Source organism: Mobula birostris, chromosome 19 (genome assembly GCF_030028105.1).
Source record: "Mobula birostris isolate sMobBir1 chromosome 19, sMobBir1.hap1, whole genome shotgun sequence".
In the NCBI taxonomy this organism is placed as follows: Eukaryota; Metazoa; Chordata; class Chondrichthyes; order Myliobatiformes; family Myliobatidae; genus Mobula; species Mobula birostris.
The window spans coordinates 7,585,716-7,602,406 of NC_092388.1; the positions used below are offsets into that span (position 1 = coordinate 7,585,716).

Consider the following 16,691-nt stretch of genomic DNA (forward strand, 5'->3'; position numbering starts at 1 on the left):
CAGGTGTACCAATGTACCTAATAAAGTGGCCACTGAATGTATATCTAAGTGAAATTCAATGACAGATTCTTTGTAGATAAGACCATAAGACATAGGAGCAGAATTAGGGCAATTAGCCCACTGAATCTGCTCCACCATTACATCATATCTGATTTATTATCCCTCTCAAGTTCATTCTCCTGCCTTCTCCTTATTTTTTTCTTAATTTTATTTTTATTTGGATAAGGAATTCACAAATATCATGTACTTTTTTCACACATATAACCTTTTCCATTTTTTTATATGTATAAAACTACAATTATTTAAACATTCTTAAGTACACATTGAGATGATATAAAAGGAAAATAAACATTTAAATAGATAATTATGTAGTGTGGTAAATCTAACCTATTAGGCTAAGTAATGGAATTAGTTGTTAAGAAAAATGGTAATAATAGTTTCCATATAACCCTTCTGGACCATTTCCACTGGTCCAAAATGTTGTATATAAGCCTATGTATCAACCATTGTAGGTGTTTATATCCTAATTTGTTCATGCTTTCTCCTGCCCGCAGACATAATTATCCAATCCCTATGTACTTATTTACTTAATTTTTTCATTTTTTTATCCCTTTCCCAAATCTTTCCCTTTACTTGTGTTAATTCTCTATTTTCCAAACGAAAACAAAAAAAACAAACATTTAGATTAGGGGTGCTTACGTTAGCAATATTACTGTATTGATGAGAAGAGCAGTATAAATCATTAGGAGAGTCATCTAAAGTCTGCTCGCATTGGGGTTATATATTCAATCCATTTATTCCAGATTTGATAAAATTTTTCTTTTTGAGTTCTCAGGGAGTAAGTCAACTTTTCCATTTTAAATATTTCCAAGATAATTTCGTACCAATCTTCTAATGTAGGTGGTATTGGATTTAGCCATTTTCTAGTGATTGATTTCTTACTTGCCGCTAAGAGGGCCTGCAGCAACTTTATATCTTCCTTCTGTTCAAGAAACAATACATGCCCCAAATAGAGCGTCTCAAAGTTCAGAGGTATCTGGGACCTAAGTACCTTAACTAATGTTCTATGAATACCTTCCCAAAATAGACTTAATTTAGGGCAATCCCAAAAAATATGAAAATGATTTGCCTCCTTGGAGCCGCACCTTCTCCAACACATCACATTTGTATCTTTATATTTTTCCTGATATGGGGTCTTGAAGTATCTTATAATGTTTTTCCAACAATGTTCTCTCCAAGTCAAAGAATTAGTCGAGGACCATTGAAAGCTGCAGATTTTCTCCCAAGCCTCCTCTGAAAGTACCAACCCCGCTTCTTTCTCCCACTTCTCTTTAATATACAGTGCATTTACATTTTTAGCATGGGAGAGTGCATTATATAATCGAGAAACTGATTTACTAGGTATTGAACTGCAAGCCAAATTCAGAATCTTGAAAAATTCTAATTCTACTGTTGATAGGTCTGTATATCTACAACTCTGGTTAACATAGCTTCATACTTGAAGGTACCTAAAAAAGTCATTATGTTCTAGGCCATGTTTGTCCTGCAGGATTTGGAAACTTTGTAATACTCTTTTATCTATAAATGAGAGGTAGGTTGTAAGACCTTTCTTTACCCATAGCTCAAATCTTTTATCTCCTCTGTTGGGAAGGAATTCGGTATCATATGCACACCATCTAAAGAGTTTTAACATGTTATTAATTCCACATGAATTAACCACCTTCTGCCATACTTTTAATGTAAGAGTTATCCAAGCGTTTTTAAGTTTTTCCAACTGGGCCATCAATCCTTTGTCAGCTATTGAGGCCTGAAGAGGAAAACTGTCAACTAATTCAAATTCTATTTCCTTCCATCTAGCCTTATATTCCCTATTACACCAATATAACAGAGGGGTTATCTGTGAGGCATAAAAATAATTTCTCAGGCAAGGAAGAACCATACCTCCTCCTTCCTTCCCTAACTGTAAGGTGTTATATCGAATTCTAGGTTTCTTTCCTTGCCAAATGAAGCGGGAAATCCATTTGCCCCATTCCCTGAATTGATTATCATCCACCTCCACCGGTAAAGTACGGAAAAGATACAATAACCGAGGAAGAATATTCATTTTCATAGTATTTATTCTTGAACTTAAACTTAAAAAGGGGATAAGATTCCATCTATGCATATCTGCTTTTATCTCTGAGATTAATGGCCCATAATTTACCTGTGACAGTGTTGAAAGATCCTTCGGCAGGGTTATTCCTAAATATTTTAATGATTTAGCTTCCCACTTAAGATCATATGTATCCTGCAATTTTTTGGATGGTGTATAATTTAGGGACATAACCTGCATTTTCTTTACATTTATTTTATAACCTGATATTTTCCCAAAGTCATCCAACAGTGTAAACAAACCTATAAATGATTTTTCTGGTTCACTCAGATAGACCAAAACATCATCTGCGAATAACGCCACTTTCTGTTCAATCCCTGCCACCTTGATACCTTTTACGATTTCGCTCTGTCTTATTAGTTGGGCAAGCGGTTCAATATATAGCGCAAAAAGGAGAGGAGAAATTGGGCATCCCTGTCTAGTGCCTCTCTCTAAGATGAAGGAGTCAGAGAGGTCCCCATTTATCTTAATTCGGGCTGTAGGGCTGTCATATAGAGTCTGAATTACTTTAATAAACTTTTCTTGAAAGCCGAATCTTCCTAACACTCTGTATAGGAATGCCCAACTAACCGAATCAAAAGCTTTCTCAGCGTCCAATCCTACTACCATTGTCTCTGTCTCGTTCTTATTAACCTGTTCTAATATGTGCAGAGTTCTCCTTATGTTGTCCTGTGTTTGTCTTTGTTGAATAAATCCAGTCTGGTCTAAGTGGATTAGGCCAGGTAAAAGCTTTTCGAATCTGCGCGCTAATATAGATGTAAATAGTTTGTAATCTAAATTAAGAACACTAATTGGCCGATAATTGCCACATTCTAGTTTATCTTTACCCTCTTTAGGAATAACTGAAATAATCGCCTCTCTCCAGGAAGGTGGAGTTTCTCCTCTCTGCAAGATCCAATTAAAGGTGTTAAGTAGTAATGGGGCTAACTGTGTCTTCAGGGACTTGTACCACTCTGAGGTAAACCCATCAGAACCCGGGGACTTTCCAGCCTTTAACCTAGAGATGGCCACGTTCAGTTCTTTGACAGTTACTGGTTCTAATAAACTTTCATTTTGTAAATCTGTAAGTTTAGGTAGATCTAAAAAATTCAATACACTGTCTATATAGGGCTCATTGGAGGCCCAGGGTTGGGAGTACAGCTCTCGATAATATGTCTCAAAACTCTCTTGAATTTTCCCTATTGTACTCTCCACAAGCTTTGTCTTTGGATTCTTTATTTTATGAATTGTATTGTCTGCTTGTTGTGTTCGTAATTTATATGCTAATAATCTAGCTGATTTACCTCCTACTTCATAATTCTTTTGTCTCAGGTAAAGAAAATTTCTTTGAGTTTCCAACGTATAAATATCGTCAATTTCACTTTGCAATTTCCTAATTTCCTGTTTTCGATTTGAATTACTTTTGTTGCTATCTACAACTTGAAGTTGTTTTAATTTTCCTTGAAGGTCTGCTAATTTTTGTGCATTGATTTTTTTCATGTGAGTGGTAATGGAAATAATTTTCCCTCTCAGTACAGCTTTCAGTGTATCCCATAAGATCACTGGTGATGTTTCTCCCGTGTCATTAAGGTCTAGATATTCTTTGATTTCTCCCCTTAATCTCTCCATTACTTTCGGGTTATTGAGTATATGTGAGTTTAGCCTCCATAGTGTTTTCCTCATTTTCCTTTCCAGGATTAGAGACATAGAGACTGGGCTATGATCCGACAGATCAATTGTTGCAATATTACAGTTTTTTATCCTGAGTCTATCTGTATTAAAGATAAAGAAATAGTCTATTCTTGAATAGGCTGAATGAGGGAAAGAGTAATATGTATAATCTTTACTAGTAGGGTGTAATTCCCTCCAGACATCTATAATTCCCAACTCCTCCATCAATGAATTCACTTTCCGAGTCAGAGGTTTATTCTGAATAACTATTCTTGAAGAATCTAATATAGGATTTAATCTAATATTAAATCCCCTCCACAAATTACTACTCCTTGAGAACTGACCATTAGCTCAAAAATGTGTCTATAAAATGACCATTCACAACCTGGAGGAGCATATACATTCAGCAATGTTATTTCTGTACCTTCTATTCTTCCTGTGATTTTTACGAACCGTCCTTCTTTGTCTCTAGTCTCTGAAATATGTTCATAATTAAGAGTACTTGATATTAAAGTAGCTACCCCTCTTTTGTGACTCAATTTATATGATGAATAAAATACATGCTTAAAGCCCATTCTTTTTAATTTTCCATGTTCAGATTGGCTCATATGTGTTTCCTGGAGGAAAGCTATTTGTGCCCTCTCTTTTTTCAATTTAGACATAATCTTATTTCTTTTAATTGGATTCAAAACCCCATTAACATTATAGGAAATTATTTTTACCAATTCAGTTTGCATTTTTCTCTAGTAGAAAAAAAAACTCTCCTTTTCTAACCAAACAGTAAGCAATCCCTTCTCAACAGTAAACCAAGACATATAACCACACCCTAGACATTTTTGAACGTGCAACATTTGAAAACTTCTCCCGACTTCCCACAGTGAGGCCTGAGCACCGACCCGCCTCAGTTCAGAGGGATAACCTCTATCTTCACCCTGTGTTAGAGGGCCCTCAGCAGTTTGAATAATCATAGAGAATTTTCTCCTATTTATGTCCCGACCATATTGCTATCATTCAAGTTATTCCGTCTAGTTTATTTTCAGTTACCAGTTTTCATTTTACCTTCAAGTCCAATTTACTCTTTTCAGTCATTTCTCTTAATTAATCTGTGTTCTCTGTACATTCGCGTCTGAATATTTGCAGCTTTTCCTTGTAGTTTGACACTCTGGTTCGTGTGGAGCGTCCTCGCCGCACTAACTGCCACGACTTCTGCCGAATCCTCTCCAGTAGCGACTCCGGTTGGGTGATAACTTTAATAGGTAGTCCCCGGTCCGCCAGGTCCAATGTTGCCTCCTCCACCGTAGCGTAAGTTTTTGTCCCTTCGTCGTAAAAGACTCTCAGCCGAGCTGGATACAGGGTCTGGAATCTGATGTTGTTTTCCTTCAGGACTCTCCATGTTTCCGTATTTCCTTCCGTCTGGCAAGAATCCCCGGTGCGTAGTCGTGGTCTAAACTGATTTTACAGTTGTTCCACATGAAACCTTTCTTTTGCCATGCCCTTTTAAGCACCTCTTCCTTCGTTCTGTAACTGAGAAATCTGACCAGAATCGATCTGGGCTGGGCGCCTGCTGGAGGCTGTGGGCCAACGCGCGGTGAGCTCTTTCTATCTGTAGGTCTTTTGCGGCCAGTACATCAAGGTTCTCTCTAAGCAGCTTCTCCATGAAGGGAATCATCAATCCGAGTTCACCTTCAGTTCCTTCAGGAACTCTGTAAATCCTCACATTTTCCCTTCTCGAGCAGCCTTCTTGATCTATTAGTTTCCACTGGAGCTGGTCTTGCAGCTTCAGCATTTCTGCTATCACCTCCTCTACGTTTTGTAGCTTCTCTTCAATTCCAACAATCCTCGCTTCGGCTTCATCTATCTGCGAGTTAGTTTTTACTATTTCTCCTTTAATATCTTCCAGCTGTTTGCTGCTATCTTGTCGGAACTCGCGAATCTCTCCGAGAATCAAGGACAGAGTCACCGATTCCCCCTCATTATCTCCGTCTTGGCTTGCCGTGGGGGAGCTAGGCCCGTCGCCTTGCTGCGTCTCTTTACGTTTATCAGCCTTCGGAGCGGACTTTTTAATTCTGTTCTTAGACATCATCCTTGCCCCTTTTATTAATATAGTTATGCAATATTAAGTATTTGTCTAAATTCGATTATGGGGCAGTTTACCTTTTTTTTGTCGAGAGACCTTTTCCTTACACCGCCATTCCCTTGATGACCCGGAAGTCCCCCGCCTCTCCTTATTAATCAAGAACCTATCAACCTCCGCTTTAAACATACCCAATCACTTGGCCTCCATAGACATCTTTGGCAGTGAATTCCACAGACTCACCACCCTTTGGCTAAAGAAATTCCTCCTTATCTCCATTTTAAAAGGACGTCCGTGTATTCTGAGGCTGTGCCCTCTAGTCCTCAACTCGCTGACCATCGGAAACATCTTCTCTACATCCACTCAATCTAAACCTTTCACGATTTAATAAAGTTCAACAAGATCTGCCCCTCGACTGCCCCTCCCCTGCCCTAGTGAGTTCTGTTCTGCTACTATATTCTGGGACTACAGAGGAAAGAGAGAAAATTGAAAAAAAGCGTGAAAGTTGTACTGATATATTAGCAGATTAAACTTAAGTCTTGGATGGAAATGTTAACTACAATGAATAATTTCCCATTTTAGGCACCCAGTTTGAACATCACTACTTCCCAGCCAAGCATACTAGTAATGTTAAAATAATTAAGAGATCAAAATTAATTTCAAAGGAGATGTGGGGGGCATGTTTTTTTTTACAGACAGTGTGGTGGGTGACTGGAATGGGCTCCCTGGGGTGGTGTAGAGGCAAACACATTAGTGACTTTTGGGAAATTTCGATAGGCACATGAACATGAGGGAAATGGAATGTCTGACCTCAGTGGTTGGGAAGATGTTGAAGTCGATTGTTAAGAATGTGCTTGGAGGCAAATGATAAAATAGGCTGTAGTCAGTAAGGTTTCCTGAAAGGAATTCTTTGAAGAAATAACAAGCAGGATAGACAAAGAATGGGCGGTATTTGTATACCTTAATTTTCAGAAGGCATTCGACAAGGTACCACACATGAGGCTACTTAACAAGTTAAAACTCCATAGTATTATAGGAAAGATACTAACATGGATAAAGCAGTGGCTGATTGGCAGGAGGCAAAGAGTGGGTATAAAGGGAGCCTTTCCTGGTTGGCTGCCGCTGACCAGTGGTGTTCCACAGGAGTCTGTAATAAGACCATAAGACCATAAGACAAAGGAGCAGAAGTAGGCCATTCGGCCCATTGAGTCTGCTCCGCCATTTTATCATGAGCTGATCCATTTTATCCTATTTAGTCCCACTGCCCCACCTTCTCACCATAACTTTTGATTCCCTGGCTACTCAGATACCTATCAATCTCTGCTTTAAATACACCCAATGACTTGGCCTCCACTGCTGCCCGTGGCAACAAATTCCATAGATTCACCACCCTCTGACTCAAAAAATTTCTTCGCATTTCTGTTCTGAAAGGGCGCCCTTCAATCCTGAAGTCATGCCTTCTTGTACTAGACTCCCCCATCATGGGAAACAACTTTGCCACATCCACTCTGTCCATGCCTTTTAACGTTCGAAATGTTTCTTTGAGGTCTCCCCTCATTCTTCTAAACTCCAAGGAATACAGTCCAAGAGCGGACAAACGTTCCTCATATGTTAACGCTCTCATTCCCGGAATCATTCTAGTGAATCTTCTCTGTACCCTCTCCAACGTCAGCACATCCTTTCTTAAATAAGGAGACCAAAACTGCCCACAGTACTCCAAGTGAGGTCTCACCAGCGCCTTATAGAGCCTCAACATCACATCCCTGCTCCTATACTCTATTCCTCTAAAAATGAATGCCAACATTGCATTCGCCTTCTTCACTACTGACTCAACCTGGAGGTTAATTTTAAGGGAATTCTGTACGAGGACTCCCAAGTCCCGTTGCATCTCAGAACTTTGAATTCTTTCTCCATTTAAATAATAGTCTGCCCGTTTATTTTTTCTGCCAAAGTGCATAACCATACACTTTCCAACATTGTACTTCATTTGCCACTTCTCTGCCCATTCTTCCAATCTATCCAAGTCTCTCTGCAGACTCTCCGTTTCCTCAGCGCTACCGGCCCCTCCACCTATCTTCGTATCGTCAGCAAACTTAGCCACAAAGCCATCTATTCCATAATCCAAATCGTTGATGTACAATGTAAAAAGAAGCGGCCCCAACACTGATCCCTGTGGAACACCACTGGTAACCGGCAGCCAACCAGAATAGGATCCCTTTATTCCCACTCTCTGTTTCCTGCCAATCAGCCAACGCTCTATCCACGTATGTAACTTTCCTGTAATTCCATGGGCTCTTATCTTGTTAAGTAGCCTCATGTGTGGCACCTTGTCAAAGGCCTTCTGAAAATCCAAATATACAACATCCACTGCATCTCCCTTGTCTAGCCTACTGGTAATTTCCTCAAAAAATTGTAATAGGTTTGTCAGGCAGGATTTTCCTTTAAGGAATCCATGCTGAGTTCTGCCTATCTTGTCATATGCCTCCAGGTACTCTGTAACCTCATCCTTGACAATCGACTCCAACAACTTCCCAACCACCGACGTCAAGCTAACAGGTCTATAATTTCCTTTTTGCTTCCTTGCCCCCTTCTTAAATAGCAGAGTGACATTTGCAATCTTCCAGTCTTCCGGAACCATGCCAGAATCTATCGACTTTTGAAAGATCATCGCTAATGCCTCCGCAATCTCCACAGCTACTTCCTTCAGAACACGAGGGTGCATTCCATCTGGTCCAGGAGATTTATCGACCTTTAGCCTGTTCAGCTTCCTGAGTACTTTCTCTGTCGTAATTGTGACTGCGCACACTTCTCTTCCCTGCCACCCTTGAGAGTCCGGTATCCTGCTGTCTTCCTCAGTGAAGACTGATGCAAAATACTTGTTCAGTTCCTCTGCCATCTCCTCATCTCCCATTACAATTTCTCCAGTATCATTTTCTATCGGTCCTATATCTACTCTCACCTGTCTTTTACTCTTTATATACTTGAAAAAGCTTTTAGTATCCTCTTTGATATTATTTGCTAGCTTCCTTTCATAGTTAATCTTTTCTCTCTTAATGACCTTCTTGGTTTCCTTTTGTAAGGTTTTAAAAACTTCCCAATCCTCTGTCTTCCCACTAATTTTTGCTTCCTTGTATGCCCTCTCCTTTGCTTTAACTTTGGCTTTGACTTCTCTTGTCAACCACGGTTGCATCCTTTTTCCACTCGAAAATTTCTTCTTTTTTGGAATATACCTGTTTTGCACATTCCTCATTTCTCGCATAAACTCCAGCCACTGCTGCTCTGCCGTCTTTCCAGCCAGTGTCCAGTCAACTTTGGCCAGTTCCTCTCTCATGCCACTGTAATTTCCTTTACTCCACTGAAACACCGACACATCAGATTTCGGCTTCTCTTTTTCTAATTTCACACTGAACTCAATCATGTTATGATCACTGCCTCCTAAGGGTTCCTTCAATGCAATCTCTCCAATCACCTCCGGTTCATTACACAATACCCAATCCAGTACAGCCGATCCCCTAGTGGGCTCAACAATAAGCTGGAACTGCTTCTGTTAAGGTTGCATGTCAATGACTTGGATAATGGAACTGATGGCTTTGTGGCAAAGTTTGCGGATGGTACGAAAATGGAATACATTGTTGGGAAGTGTATGGACGTGCACTTTGGGAGAAGAAATAAAAGGGTAGACTTTTTTCTAAATAGAAACTCTCAAAAATATGAGGTGCAAAAGGACTTGGGAGTCCTTGTGCAGGATCCCCTAACGGTTAACTTGCAGCTTGAGTTGGTGGTGGGGGAGGCAAGTGTAATGTTAGCATTCATTTCAAGAGGACTGGAGTAGAAAAGCAAGGATGTAATGTTGAAGCCTTGTAAAGCACTGATCAGACTGCACTTGGAGTATTGTGAGCAGTTTTGGGTTCCTTACCTAAGAAAGACTGTGCTTGACATTGGAGAGGATTCAAATGAAGTTCACATAAATGATTCTGGGATTGAAAGGCTTGTCATATGAAGTGTTTAATGGCTCTAGGGCTCTACTTACTGGAATTCAGAAGAATGAGGAATGGCCTTATTGAATGTTGAAAGGCCTCAAAAGAGTGGATGTGGAGAGGATGTTTCCCATGGTGGGGGAGTCTAAGACCAGTTGTAACAGCCTCAGAAAAAAGAGTGTCCTTTTAGAATGGCGATGAGTAGGATTTTCTTTTGCCAGAGAGTGGTGAATCTGTGGAATTCGTTGCCTCAGGTGGCTGTGGAGGCTAAGTCATTGGGTATACTTAAGACAGAGGTTGATAAATTCTTGATTAGTTAGGGCTTGAAGGGATAGGGGAGAAGGCAGGGGAATAGGTCTGAGGGGGAAAATGGATCAGCCATGATGAAATAGCAGAGCAGACTCGATGGGCCAAATGGTCTAATTCTGCTCCTATGTCTTATGGTCTTATGTGGACTTTGTGTATGGGATTAGTTTTGCTGGCCTTTTGAATATTAATTCATTTGGTTCGGTACAACATTTGTGGGCTGAAGGGCCTGTTCCTGTGCTCTATTATCCTACGTTCTATTATTTTAATATGTTACATATACATTGGAATATACAGTGAAATGTGTGGTATTACATTAGCGGTCAACAGTGTCCAAGGATGTGCTGGGAGCAGCCCACCATATCATCCCTCTTCCAGCAGGAGCATAGAAGTAAAATTTATATTAAATGTAAAAGGAAGAGGCTAGAGTTCCATTTAGTGTTTTACTTCACTGGTGTACTTCACCTTGAAGAAGAAAAAGACTTCTCTGTAGCATCCTTCTCCCTTGTTTCATCTCCTTGCAGACTCCTGCCATGAAATGTGAACGGTTAACTTATCCTTAATTTTCTCTCCCATTTTCTTGTGATTTTTTTTCCTCATTTATCTTCCCCTTAATTTTTCTTGTTTATTTAGCTACTGGATCGCACAGTTTTTAAGCAAACTGTTGCTGAGCTTAGGTGCAGGCTTTGAAAATTTGAACTTTATGTTATGATTTCACTATGCTCCTTTATTTAGCTTGGTTATAATCATTTCATACTGTTGGACTTTTCATTAATGTGTCTGATGATGTCTGGTTACCAGATTACGTTTGGGGTTCAATTCTTGCCAAGGTCGTCAAGGAGCTTATACCTTCTCCCATGATGGTGTGGCTTTCCTTGGCGTAATTCCGGTTTCCACCCACATTCCAAAGACTTATGGACAAGGATTGGTAAATTGGCTTGCCCTGCTGTCACTGGAAGCATTGAGTCACTTTCAGGCTGCCACCAGCACATCCTCGGACTAAGCTGGTCGTTGACACAAATGACACATTTCGCTGTGTGTTTTGATGTTTTGAAGTATATGTGACAAATAAAGCTGATGTTTTAAAAATGTTTGAAAACATGGGTACATCTGTGTCATATTGCTGGTATGGACCACAGCATTGATTGAGCATGTTTATTCCAACCAACACCATTTGATGAACGCCAGGTATCAGGCTCAATTTATCCTCTCACAGATAAGCCACTTTATTACTTATCTGTGAATTCGTTAAAAAGCTCAGATTCTGTTTGACCTGTGGAAGGCTTAGGCATCTACAAAACTTATTTTTGAGGTGGAGATTCTTGATAGGTTCACCAGCAATCTGCTAAAATGTAAACACTAGAGTTCTGCAGATGCTGGAATCCTATTGCCCTCAAAAGGTGGTGGTGTGTGCTGCCTGCTCCAACAATGGCCTCAGATTCTTGGAGATTCTCCACAATGTAGTTGGATAGACAGGCCCCAAACCTAAACGTGATTATGAAGGAATTGTAATTTATTTTCAAAAAGGCATTTTGCATGACATGACAGAAAGCTGAAGATGATGTGTCCCTTTTGCCTGGTGTTCTTTCCTTCGAAGTAGCAGAGGTTATCTTCAATCTGGTTTCCATCCTCTGAGTCCATTTTTACCTATGGATGCTGCTCATAGAGCGCTACTGCATAGAAACAGGCATTTCAGTCTATCTGTTAAAGGTCTTGCTAAACTCTGTATATGTAGACAACATCCACTGCCTTTCCTTCAACTTTCTAACTGGAAGACCATGAGCTGTATGGATAGGTATTAACATCTTTACCACACTGACAGTCAACACTGGAGCACCTCAGGGATGTGTGCTTAGCCCACTGTTCTACTCTCTCTACGCCCATGACAGTGTGGCTAGGCACAGCTCAAATACCATCTATAAATTTCCTGATGATACAACCGCTGTTGGTAAAGTCTCAGATGGTAAGAAGAGTGTGTACAGCAGCAAGATATACCAGCTAGTTAAGTGGTGTCACTAAGGCCAAAGAGTTGATTGTAGACTTCAGGAAGGTTAAGACAGTGAACACAAACCAATCCTTATAGAGGGATCAGAAGTGGAGAGAGTGAGCAATGTCAAGTTCCTGGGTGTGAATATCACTGAGGACCTAGCCTGGTCCCAACATATCGATGCAGTTATAAAGAAGACAAAACAGTGGCTATATTTCATTTGAAGTTTGGGGAGATTTGGAATGTCACCTAAAACACTCAAATGCACTGTAGAGAGCATTCTGATTGGCTGCATCACCGTCTTGTTTGGGGCCAGGAGCAGCTACCGCACAGGATCGAAGTAAGCTGCAGAGAGTCGTAAAATTAGTCAGCCTGTATAGTATCCAAGACGTCTTCAAGGACCAGTGCCTCAAAAAGTTGGCATCCATCATTAAGGACCTCCGTCACCCAGAACATGCCCTCTTCTTGTTGTTACCATCAGGAAGGAGGTACAAAAGCCTGAAGGCACACGCTCAGCAATTCAGGAACAGCTTCTTTCTCTCTGCCATCCAGTTTCTGAATGAACATTGAAACCATGGGCACAACCTTACTACTTTAAATTTTTTAAAATTAGTTTTTCTTTCTATATTATCATGTATTACTTTGTATTGCTGCCGCAAAGTTAACAAATTTCATGATATATGCCAGTGATATTAAACCTGATTCTGATTAATCAACCTTCTCAAAAAACTCTATAAGATTTGTTAAACATGATCCTATGTTGACCGTCCCTACTCACACCCTGTCTATTCAAATACTCATATATCCTGCCAGTTAGACTACCTTCCAATAATTTACCCCCTACTAATGTCCGGATCACTGGCTTGTAATTTCTTGTCTTATTCTTAGAGCCTTTCTTGAACAATGGAACAACATTAGCTACTCTCCAGTCCTGCGGCAACTCACCCATGGCTAAGGATTCTCAAAAGTAACTCTGCCAGAGACCCTGAGGTATTTGAACCATCACTAGTTGTGGGTGAGGTGATGGAGGATTGGAGTATAGCTAATATTGTTCCGTTGACCAAGAAATATTTGAAGAATCCGGTGAGCCTATAATTTCCTGGACAATTAGTGAAATTGACTATTACCTTTGAGAATTTTGTTTGCTGATGTTTGTTAGTCGTGAAACATTTCATCTGGCCTTAAGTCTTCAATTACCTCCTTGAAAGTGTTTTTGTTTATTGTAGTTTTTATCAGTAATAGCTGGTTGAACTGACTTAGATATGTATCCTTGACTGAACAATCTATCACATGCCAGTACCCTGTGAACACAGCAACCAGTGAACTGTATTTTTGTACCATTCTACATTCTGAATTGCTGCTGGTGATATCATTGCTAAAAAACACAATTCTCCATTCTTCTCATTGGCTTCAGTCCTGCATAGACTTGCTTTTTGTGGTTTTTTAATATGTGTACTTCCCTTCTGTGAAGAAGTTATTATTATGGTGAATATGAGGGAGCACCTTTAAGGTGACTGGAGGAAAGTATACAGTGAATGTCAGAGATATGTTGTGGTTTACACAGAGAGCAGTGAGCGCATGGAACACAATGCCATGGGTGGTGATAGAGGCAGATCCATTAAGAAACTCTTAGATAGGCACATGGATGATGGAAACATAGAGACCTATCCACTGTAGGAGAGAAGGGTTAGATTGATCTTAGAGAAGGTTAAAAGGTCAGCACAATACTGTGGACCGAAGGGCCTGTACTGTGCTGTAGGTGTCCATGAACTAGACAGAATTTAACAAACTACAAAAAAATGTGCATTGTGTTTATTCCATTCTCTGAAACTGCAACTATTGTTGGTTGTCCGTCGTATTCAACAATGACAGGAGACTTGTGCAGGAGATTTTTTTTAGCCCTTGCACTGAGGCAGTTCCACTCTCTCGACCTCAGAAGTCCAGGTCCAGTGGTACGAACAATTGTCAAAAACTGAGGTCTTCCTTGGTAGCAATGGATGACCGTGACTCCCCCGTGCCTTGCCATGCCCTTCTCTCTCCACAAAGCATTGCAGAACCACCTTCCTGTCCGTTGGACCTCACTGCTGTTCTCATCACTGACTTCTGGTGATGTCAGAATCTTGGAGTGTTGGTCTCCTGTGGTAGTGTGATCACTCAAGTCAAGAATTATATTCTCCCAAGGAGTTATACCCTTAAAGGAGAACACCTTAAAGGTGTGCAAATAGTTTTAACGCGGAGTGTCTGATGCACAGGCTGCCACCACACGGTCCTTGGCAGGTCAGGTCAGAGTCCAGTGGCATGGAGTGCAAGGTGCCTGTGGACCCTTCATGATGCAGCCTTCCTTTGCCTTCACGACGGTTGTGATGTGTCATCATGTGGGTCTCTGGTACCTCGTCCCTGATAGTAGTAACGAGAAGGGGGTATGTCCCAGATGGTGAGGGTCCTTCTTGAGGAGATCCTTAATGCTGGGGAGGGCTGGGCCAGTGATGGAGCTGGCTGAGCCTACAGCCCACTTGTCATCCTGTGCATTGGTGCCTCCATACCAAGTTTGATGCAACCAGTCAGGTTTGTCTATAAATCAATAGAAATTTGCTTAAATATTAGCTTTTCTGCTTAATGAGACATGTTATAAATTAGTTTCCTTTCCCATCTTGTTCTGCTGTGACCGAGTTGTGACTTTGTTGATGGGTTTGCAGGGATCACTGGGATGTCCAGAGTTTGTCATGGTAACACATTTTAGATATTCAAAGTGGTTCACTTAGGGTAATAAATTGCAGAGGCATTGTGATAGGATTCACATCTTTCCTCTACTACTCTTAGAAAGAATTAAAAATGCACGTGGACTAAGATGTTAACTGTCCTTTGCTATCATCAGTGGGATTATCAGTTGATCTACCACCTGTCTTCAGGAGTTTGCGCCCGCTTATGATCAAGTCTCCCTCGAGGTGGTGGGCCAGCAGTGCTAAAGCACCACCTCCCACTGGTGAGCTCAAAAAATTGGCACCTGCATCTATCAGAGCTGTTGGTCGCTTCCATCCAACAGATAGTCTGCTCTTCAGGTGTCTATGCAACTACTGAGGGGTTTACAAAAGATGGATATGCTGTCTGACTATCTGCCGCTCTGGACATACTTGGTCCACACTCATGCTGGTCCTTTCTCTGCTGCCTTAGCTACAGCCCTGCTGGTTGACTTGATCTCTCTTCTAGTGAAGCCAAGGTCACGCAGCCACTTCTGGAAAGTGAACACAATAGACCCACAGCAGCCTGCTTCGAATGGATAGCATGAGACCTTCCACCCTCTGTCTCTGCACTCTGATCTTAACTCTGCATACTTGTTTAACTTGCGCTCATGGGCTTCATCGATGTTGTCTTCCCAGGGGACTGTGAGTTCACCAATAACCACTTCTCTACCAGTGTCAGACCATACGATTATATCTGGATGCAATATTAAATCCCTTTCAGTCACCTATAGTGCTGATGTTGTTGTTCCAGTACTTACTCCTGCCAGCATGTTCACCTGAATGTGAAGGGGCAGAGAGTGACATATAGTCTGTAGTAATTGGTAATGGGAACCATTAATAATAATAATAATAACCAAACATTAGCCTTTAACCCAATTCTCTGTGTAAACTATAATTACTTTGCTAGAGCACCCAGTGTTACTTTAGTGATAATTTCAAGATGTGGCAATTGAAAACTGAGGTCCAGCTGAGTTAACAAAATCATTGCTATTAAATTGACACTAAGTTGATACCGTTGCGTTTGAACTCACAGGCTAGTTGACATTACGGATCCTGGAAGCAAACCACACAGTATTTACACAGGCCACAGCTGAAGTAGTCAAACATACACACCTACAGTGGGGGAGCACAGCAGGGAACTTGCCCAGCTCTGTGCTTTTACATTTATATCATCACAATGCTGCTCCAGATGTACATTGCATGCTAAGAAGCTGGCATCCATCATTAAGGACCCCCATCACCAAGGACACGCCCTCTTCTTGTGAACTCAGTCAGCTCCATCATGGGCAATAGCCTCCCCAGCATGCAGGACATCTTCAAGGAGCAATGCCGAAAAAAGGCGGCATCAATCATTAAGGACCCCCATCACCCAGGACATGTCCTGTTATTATTGCTAACATCTGGGAGGAGGTACAAAAGCCTGAAGGCACACACTCAATGATTCAGGAATAGCTTCGGCCCCTCTGCGATCAGGTTTCTGAATGGACACTAAACACTACTTTTTCATTTCTACTTTTGCACTACTTTTAAAATTTAAGTATTAAATAGAGATGTTTTTACTGTAAATCACATTTTTGCACCATTATTATGTATTGCATTGTATTGCTGCCACAAAATCAACAAATTTCAGAACATTTGCCGGTGATATTAAACCTGATTCTAATTCTAAATGGAAGGGCTAGAAAAAGGTTATACGTGATTGGATGATAAAATTCAATGGCTTGTCTTTATAAACCTGGATATATTTATGGTTATTATTTATGGTTTTATCACTATTTAATTATTTAAGATGCAACTGTAATGA

At 40.7% G+C, this 16,691-nt stretch overlaps 1 protein-coding gene across 1 annotated transcript in view; it reads left to right on the forward strand.

Annotated features, from left to right (window-relative positions):
* Positions 1 to 16,691, forward strand: part of LOC140212421 (RNA-binding motif, single-stranded-interacting protein 3) — a 1,294,896-nt gene that overhangs the window by 309,238 nt on the left and 968,967 nt on the right. The window lies entirely within an intron of this gene.